Source organism: Nomascus leucogenys, chromosome 9, assembly GCF_006542625.1.
Source record: "Nomascus leucogenys isolate Asia chromosome 9, Asia_NLE_v1, whole genome shotgun sequence".
NCBI lineage: Eukaryota > Metazoa > Chordata > Mammalia > Primates > Hylobatidae > Nomascus > Nomascus leucogenys.
This window is the reverse complement of record NC_044389.1, coordinates 44,207,536-44,216,511: the sequence shown is the minus strand read 5'-3', so window position 1 is coordinate 44,216,511 and position 8,976 is coordinate 44,207,536. Positions and strand designations below refer to the sequence as shown.

The following is an 8,976-nucleotide window of genomic DNA, read 5'->3' as shown; positions in this document are numbered from 1 at the left end:
GATAGAAATTGTAAAAAAAAAAAAGAAACAAATATAAATTCTAGAATTGCAAAGTACAGTAACTGAAATGAAAATTTATGGAGAAGCTCAACATCAAACTTAAGCTGGAAGAAGAATTGGTGAATAAAACAAAAGGATTAATTAACATTATCCAAACTGAGAAACAGAAAGACCAAAAATAAAGTAAATTAAGAGCATCAGGACATGTGGGATCAACCAGTGGCTCAATATTTACAATAGCAATAGAACACTATGGGCCAAGGTCCTTTATGGATATAGACACAAAAACTTCCAACAAAATGTTAGCAAATTAAATCTAGCAACATATGAAATGAATTATACACTATGACTTAGTGGATTTTTTCCACTATTACAAAATTAGTATATTAGTTTTCTATTGCTGCTGTAGAAAATTACCAGAAACTTAGTAGTCTAAAACACAAATTTGTATCTTAGATTTGTGAAGGTTAGAACTCCCAGATAGGTCCCACTGGGTTAAAATATAGGTGTCGGCAGATCTACATTCCCTTCTGGAGACTGTAAGGGAGAATCCGTTTCACTATATCTGCTCAGGGGGGTTCATTCATTCATTTATTCTAATAATATTTATGTAGTTAGGATACATGCCATGTACTATTCTGGGATCTTGGGTACTTGAGGCAATTAAGGAAACAAATAATTTCTCTTATCGATACTAGTTGAAGGATTTAGACAATAAACAGGAAATTTAAAAATAAGTTGCTAATTTTTTGTTGTTGTTGAGATCTAGACACTGCAATGACAATGCAGAGCAGGATAAATGAAGGTTGGGGTGGGGGCTAGTTTTAAATTTTAAAATTAAATTGTAATTTTTTAAATTGTGGACAGCTTTATTGGGAAAGTGACATTTTACCAAAGATTAACAAAGGAGTCAAGAGACTGTGTCATGAGGTGGTCTGGGAGATGAGAATTCTGCACAGAGGAGATTGCCTGTTTCCAAGCTGAAAGATAGAAAGACACTCAGTAAAGTAATCAATAGCCCAGTAACCAATACGGCTGGTAAAGAATAAGCAACAACAAGGGCGAAGGAGTTCAAGAGCTGTAACAGGGCAGAGTGATAATAGGGCTTATAATTTTATTTGAATGGTTTTGGCTTTTTCTCTAAGTGACATAGAGAGACATTGCAGGTTTATGAGCAGAGACTTGGTGTAATCTGACTTAATCTGTTAATAGAATTACTCCGGGTACTGTTTTGGGAATAGTCTATAATAGCAATAGCTCTTCTTGACCCCATTCCCCTTATGTTCAATCTATCGTTCACATTTTCTACTAGAAAGGCCTTTATAAAACATAAAGTACATAATGCTATTCTCTAGTGCAAAACTCTGTGGTATTTATTGAAATAAAATAGTTGTGTCCTATAGTGTTCTGTGTTATCCAGTCCCTGCCTCCCCCTTTAGCCTCATCTAATGTCACTCATCCCATCTGTCACTGTGCTTCAACCATATTAATATTTCCTTTTCAGGAAATTGAGCTATTTCAGACAGATATTTTATACAGATTTCTTTTATTCTGCCTGAGAGCAATTATGTACACTCTTTTGCAGATTAAATCTTACATGTTCTTAAAGTCTCAACTTAAATGTCATACACTCAGGAAGGCTTTCTCTGAACGCTAAATTGAGTTAGGTTTCCTGATATAATTGTTCAATGTTATCAGTCTTCCCTCATTCATTGTGAGCTCCATGGTAATAAGGATTATGTTCCATTTGGTTTCTCTTACAGTAGTTGAACCTAGAATCAGTTATTTTCTCTATCCACAGGAAGTACATCAACCCAATTCCATCTCACACTTTCTAGTTATATGAATTATAGCATAACATTGATAAAGAATGAACACATTTTAGCAAAGCTAAGTGACCATTAAAGGTATAATTCAACTTCTCTGACTGACAAATTTCGTTCATTTCTCATTATCAAGTGATATATTTTTGTAATGAGTACTTGGGTTTTACATAAACATGCATTTTAAAGTGAGAATGTATGATAAATATCAAAGTAACACATTAAGGCTCTTACGTAACATATCTTGCTTTTTTTTAGTTTCTTTCTTTAGTAGACTTTATCTTGTGGAACTCTGTCTCGCTTTTTAATAGCATTTTATTCTACATTGGTATGATGATTATCTTGACTTTCACTGAGGACACCCAATATTAAGCAAAACGTGCCATAATATTGTGGGGTCATTTTAATTCTCTTTGTCTTCAAAAATTTGTCAAGAAAGCAAGCTAAGTCGTATTGAAGAGCATTTCTTTCAATTTTACAGATATAATTGAAATATAACTGCATCTCACAAATGATAGAAAAGATGAATAACAATAAAACCAATTTTTACATTTTAGATAAGATTTGTTTAATATAAACGGCCAAGGTGTGGCAGATACTCATGCATGCATCTTGAACGTAATTTTGTTTCAATGTGCAGAGGATTTTAGAGAAGTATGCAGGCATTGGAAATTATGTTGAATGCCTATGCTCTCTTTTGACAAAGATTTTTAAAAGGATTACTCTAAATAATTTTTAAATCAATAAGTAATTATGTTTTTTTTCCCAATCATGTAAATATTGACTTAGAGGAAGATATATACCTTGTCTCTATCTCTGGGAAAGAATGCTTTGACTGCTGTTTGTCATTTCATGTTAAATAAATTCATATATTTGTTAAAAGAAGTGACACTAAATGCTTAAAAGAGATACCCATTGACTTTACATTGTTTTGCTGGGACTTACAGCAAGATATTCTGGCTTTGTTTTTACTACTTGGTCTTTGCATATCAGTTTTGTAAGAGATATAATCAGACAATATATTAGTGTGTTTTTTGAGACATTAATATGAGAGCCTGACAGCATTATATCTAATGTTTATATCACCATAAAATTGGTTTATAGTGATACAATTAGTAATGTTAAACCTAGCTATTATAAGAAGTAGTACTGATTGTTCCACAGTAAATCTCACTTTATAGTGACATAAATGAAAAATATTTGTGCCATCATGGTTTATGGCATCAAGTAATCTCACCGGAACAAATAACAGTTATCCCGAATGCTCTAATCTTACAGATAAACTTTGCATTCATGTTAAATTTTAAATCAATATTATTATGATTCACATGCTCTTTTGACTACCTAAAGTTATGAAGGTTTATTTTCTAGCAAAAATATCACAAGTTACATACTTTGAAACATTTTGTATCATTAAAATTTTAAATATTATTTTTTCTTCTGAATGCTATTTGGATATTTTACATTCTCATTAGGATATGAAAGAAGAGCATTTGCATTTTACTTATGTGCTTTTTTGCATAAGTCATTTTGTGATGATAGTATAACCTGTATTTTAAACAAGTTTTATTCAAATGCAAGTTTTCTTTTAACACATAGTATATTCATGCCAGTAATACTCAAAGTCATGGATGTTTAATTAAATTATTGTAAATCAATTTGTGTTTACAATACCATAACTACATTAGTCCATTCTCACACTGCTATAAATAACTGCATGAAACTGGGTAATTTATAAAGGAAAGAAGTTTAATTGGCTCACAGTTCTGCATGGCTGAGGAGGCCTCAGAAAACTTACAATCATGGCAGAAGGGTAAGCAAACATGTCCTTCTTCACATGATGGCAGAAAGGAGAAGTGTAGACTGAAAGGGTTGTGGAGGAACCTCTTACAAAAACCATCAGATCTCAGGAGAACTTACTCACTGTCATGAGAACAGCATGGAGGTAACATCCCCTGTGATTTAATGATCTCCCACCTAGTGCCTCCCACAACACGTGGGGATAATGGGAACTACAATTCAAGATGAGATTTGGGTGGAGTAACAGCCGAATCATATAATTTCACCCATGGCCATCCCAAATCTCATGTCCTCACATTTCAAAACACAATCAATGCTTTCCCAGCATTCTCCCAAAGTCTTAACTCATTTCAGCATTAACTCAAAAGTCCATAGTCCAAATTCTCATCTGAGACAAGACAAGTTCCTTCCTCCTATGAGCCTGTAAAATCAAAAGCATGATATTTACTTCCTAGATACAATGGGTGTACAGGCATTAGCTAAATTCATCCATCTTCACACTTTATGTTCAGAGATTGCAGTAAAGACAGACATAAGAAATTATAAAAGTATTAATTTAGGGAACTAATAAATGTCCATGAAATCTTCACAATTTATGTTCTTTTGCCATGGCTTCAGCCAGTCCCTCCATTCGGGGTCCCTGACTTCCTGCAACATTGAAAAGGTTACAGAATTCCAGAGGCTCCCAAACTGGCAATTACATGCTTTGGCTAAGAAGCAATATGTATTACTTCTGATCACAAAATACTGGCTTTCATTAGTCACATTGCCACTTTCAGCTGCGTGAAACTAAAACATGCAGTTACACATGTGCCTCAAAGATGTGAACAGATAGTATTATTAATGTATTAGAAATGTCTACCATTCATTGGAGCATTGGTCTATCATATGTTAAAATAAACATATACGTTTAGATCATTATTTATTAGAAAACAAGATGCTATAAGCTATTAAGTAAATCAACTTTCTCTTGTAAACTGAACAGTTTCAAAAATTTTGCAATTCTTTATAGACATTAAAACATTATTATACTTGTGCTTTATTTATGAGTAAATGGAACAAACATTCTTAGAAATAATTGCTTCAATATAAAAGAATCTATTGTATTCACGGGTTCATTTCACATACCTGGCAGCATGTGATTCATTACATTAAATTATGTTAACGTATTTTTAATATTTGAAAAGATGTTATATATCTAAAATGTTGTTAGTGGTTAATTTTCTTTAGTATAATACTTTGGATAATACTTATGATTTGAATCATATATTGTTTACACTAATATTTTATCGTTGATTCAACTCTTCCTTCATTATTTTCTTTATATTAAATGATATTGCTTGTAGCCCCTTTTGTTCCAAAACCATACATTTTCTAGTTCATGTTGTAACTATGGTACCACGGAATTGAAAACTCAAAAAAACGTATCTGATTCTAGCTGGCTAAATAGGAAAAGAGATATTTATCTGATAGAGAACTGGACTGTGTGAGTATCAGTAGAACTCCTCATGATGGCAAAAGGAGAGAAAAAAAATGACCAACATGCGTTTTTCTGTTAGATGATAGGCTTGGGTTAAAAAACGCCAAGGAGAAATTTGTATACATACCTTCTGTAAATGATCTGACAGAGATCAGAAAACAACAGTGAGGAGGCCACGAACAGCAGAATTTCGTAGATGTTTGCAATAAACTCAGAAACATTTGCTTATATTTTGTAATCTGTACTGACAAGCTGAGATAAATGGGAGAATGCATACACATTTTCAACTTTTACATTTTATGTTTGTTTGTTGGAGAATGTATCTGAGTTTATAGGAAAGTTATGAGGAATGTAAAAGTTCAAGTGTAGGATTTTCTTTCTTCTCAGTAATTAAACCATGTCTAGTATGCATTTTCCTTAATCTCATCTGATTTATGTTTGACCCAAGAAGTAATTTATTCAAGTTTTACAAAATGTTCTACTTGTTCATGAAGATTTCTGTGTGTTCCTGAATGGATTACTTACTGAGTTATTCTTATGATAATCTTCATTTTTCATAAGTCAATTTTTATATTACTCTCTCTTGTTCTATTGCTTTAAATTTCTATATTGAACAGAGCAGTCCTCAGGAGCAAAATGTATTCATGAGTGTGTGGTGATTTGCTGACATTGATGCTAAATTATTTAAGTTGCTTGGAGGATAAAAGTTGCTTGAAGTTTATGTAGTATTTTTAAAAGCATTGTTTCTGTTCACATTTTTAAGCTAAAAGATAAATTCTTGCAATATCTTCAATATACCTCAATAAATAGAAACTGATTTATTATATCCCGTATTTGTTTTACTGTTTAAATAAGTGATTAATCTTATTTTATTTTAATGATTAGCTTATTTTACCTTTTCTGCTGAAATTTCACTATGTTTCCTTTTTTCTATCACTCCCTAAATAATGTTAGGGGGAATTTCTGATCCCCTGGCCTGCCCACGGTTATTTTCTGTTCTCTGTCAGATCATTTGCAGGAAGGGCACACGTAAATTTCTGTTTTACTTTTAACAAATTTTCTTTTATTGGTTAACTTAAACATGAAGCTAAAATGTTTATAAATACACAAGATATTTATCAGATTATGTATGGGCTACAAATAACCTCCTATTTTAGTGAACAACGTAGCTAGAAGCCTGGATTCCACACAGTTTTGCTAATAACTAACTATAAGACTTTAGAAATGTCACATAACCTCAACGGAATTCACTATTTTAATCTGAGAAGTGAAAATAAAATTTTGAGATTATCTCCAAGTATTTTTACAATCAGTTTTACATCAGTATGATACATGTGCTGGAATTAATGAACCAATATCGATATATTATTATTAACTAAAGTCAATTTTGTTCATAATTTCTTAGTTTGTACCTAATGCCACTTTTGTGTTTCAGGATCCTATCCAGGAAAACACAGTATATTTAGGTGTCATGTCTCCTGTTAACTTCTAAAGCCTTCTTCCTTTCTCTCTTTCTCCCCACCCCTTCTCCTTCCCCTTCCCCTTCCTTCCTTCCTTTCTTCCTTTCTCTTTTCTTTTGTTTTCTTTCTCTTTCTTTCTTTTCCTTTCTTCCTTCCTTCTTTCATTTTCTTTCTTCTTTCTTATCTCCTTTCCTTTTCTTTGTCCTTTCATTTTTCCTTTCCTCTTTCTTTTTCCCTTTCCTCTCCTCCCTTCCCCTCTTCTCTCCTTTCCTTTTTCCTTTCATATCTCATTTTCTTCCTTTCCTTTTCTTTTTGATGACAATTTCTAGTAGTACTGGCCTGAAATTTTGTGTAATGTTCCTTTATTGGTATTTGTCTGATGTTTGTGTTTTGATTACATTTGTGTGATAGGTTTGGGTAAGAAGGCTACAGAGGTAAAGTTTCGTTTCCATAAGATCATACTAAGCATGACTTTTTGTAGAAGTTGACCTTGATTGAGGTAGCATTTGTCAAGTTTCTCCACTATAAAATTACTACTTTATACCCATTAGATTGACATTGCATTGCCTTATTTCCTCTTTTATTTTAGTTCTATCTATCTATCTATCCATATCCTATTTAAATTATATTTGGTGTATGATCATTTGTTTTGTATCTATTTTTCTTTCTAAGGAAACAATATGAAGTTTGTGAAAAGATAAACTGTATTCTAGATTACATCTTCTTTACTTGGATGCTTTAACCTAATTAAGTTACCTAAAAGTAGAAGATCAAACTATCCTACTTTTACATAACACTAAGATTTGAATGTATCTTTTTGTCACAGAGTATATATTGTATTTCACATATGAGTTTTTCATACATATGATGTGCTAATTTACAGAGTGTAGTATACTAATCTCACTCTCAAATCTGTACAATCTTAAAATAATCTCTAAAATACTGATTCCCTGGCTCTCTCCCTCAATATGTAAGTTTAGTTAAAATTTTGTGTGGGGCCTAGAAATAAGCATTTCTAACAAGCACTCCAGTCAGTTATGATATTGGTGGTTCAGAGACCACACTTCTAAAAGCATTAGGTGTAATATTTAAAAGTGTTAGGTTTATTATCACCAATATTGAAATTTTACCCTATTTTCAACTTTTTTTATCTGTGTGATTTTGAGCAACTTACTTTTTGTCTCAATATATCAATTTATCTGAAAAGTGAAGGTGATATAGAACTTTACACAGATAATGTGGCTAATATAGCATTTAGCCCAGTTCCTAATATATATTGAGTCATTAGTAAATTCTAGATCTTATTTTTAAGCAAGAAATATTCATCTTTTTCAATTTTTTTTTTCTAATTACCTTTAGACTTTGTACAGTAAATATTATATTTTTCGAATTACATTCTATGGCTTTCAAAACTACAACCATATTAATTCTAAATTGTGCCACTTCTCCCAATATCACAATAAACCTAAAATTTGTAATAATACATAAAACATTTGGAATAATATTTTCTTTATGCATCATAAAGAAAATTAAAGCTCTCTACAGGGAAATGTGATATTAAGAATTAAACAATCAGGCTATGAGCTGAAAGGTAAACTTTCAAGCTAACATTGTCCTAAGTCATTACATTTCCCTTAAGATAAGAAAATAAAGTGTCTGTTTCCTATGAGAATGACAATACCTGACATCATGTAATAGTTAAAAACATTTACTAATTTGGTAATGCATAGAATTTCAACACAAACCCTCTTTCCCTCGGAGCGGGCGGCGGCGGCAGCGGCGGCCTGTGCAGCAATGACCAAGAAAAAGGCTCCAGATCTTCGCGGGAAGAAGGAGGAGCTGCTGAAACAGCTGGATGACCTGAAGGTGGAGCTGTCCCAGCTGCGCGTCGCCAAAGTGACAGGCGATGCGGCCTCCAAGCTTTCTAAGATCCGAGTCATCCGGAAATCCATTGCCCGTATTCTCACAGTTATTAACCAGACTCAGAAAGAAAACTTCAGGAAATTCTACAAGGGCAAGAAGCACAAGCCCCTGGACCTGCGGCCTAAGAAGACACGCGCCATGCGCCGCCGGCTCAACAAGCATGGGGAGAACCTGAAGACCAAGAAGCAGCAGCGGAAGGAGCGGCTGTACCGGCTGCGGAAGTACGCGGTCAAGGCCTGAGGGGCGCATCGTCAATAAAGCACAGCTGGCTGAGAAAAAACAACAAAAAAGGATTTCAACACAAACATGATTTTTATCATGTAAATTGTCAGAACACTGAAACACAGAGATTCTCAGGGAAATGCCTTAGGTTATGTAATAAATCTAAATCTCGTAGCTACAAACAGCATGTTGGGCAGAAAGACAGAAAATTCAAAAAATATTTTTTTGAGTCTGATAACAGAGAATGATGGCATCATTAACAGAAATA

General features: G+C 33.1%; 1 pseudogene across 1 annotated transcript; it reads left to right on the top strand.

Annotated features, from left to right (window-relative positions):
* Window positions 1-8,324: 8,324 nt before the first annotated feature.
* Window positions 8,325-8,766, top strand: LOC100585267 (annotated as a pseudogene). The gene has a single exon (XR_001113983.2). The product of XR_001113983.2 is annotated as a 60S ribosomal protein L35 pseudogene (transcript).
* Window positions 8,767-8,976: the final 210 nt, after the last annotated feature.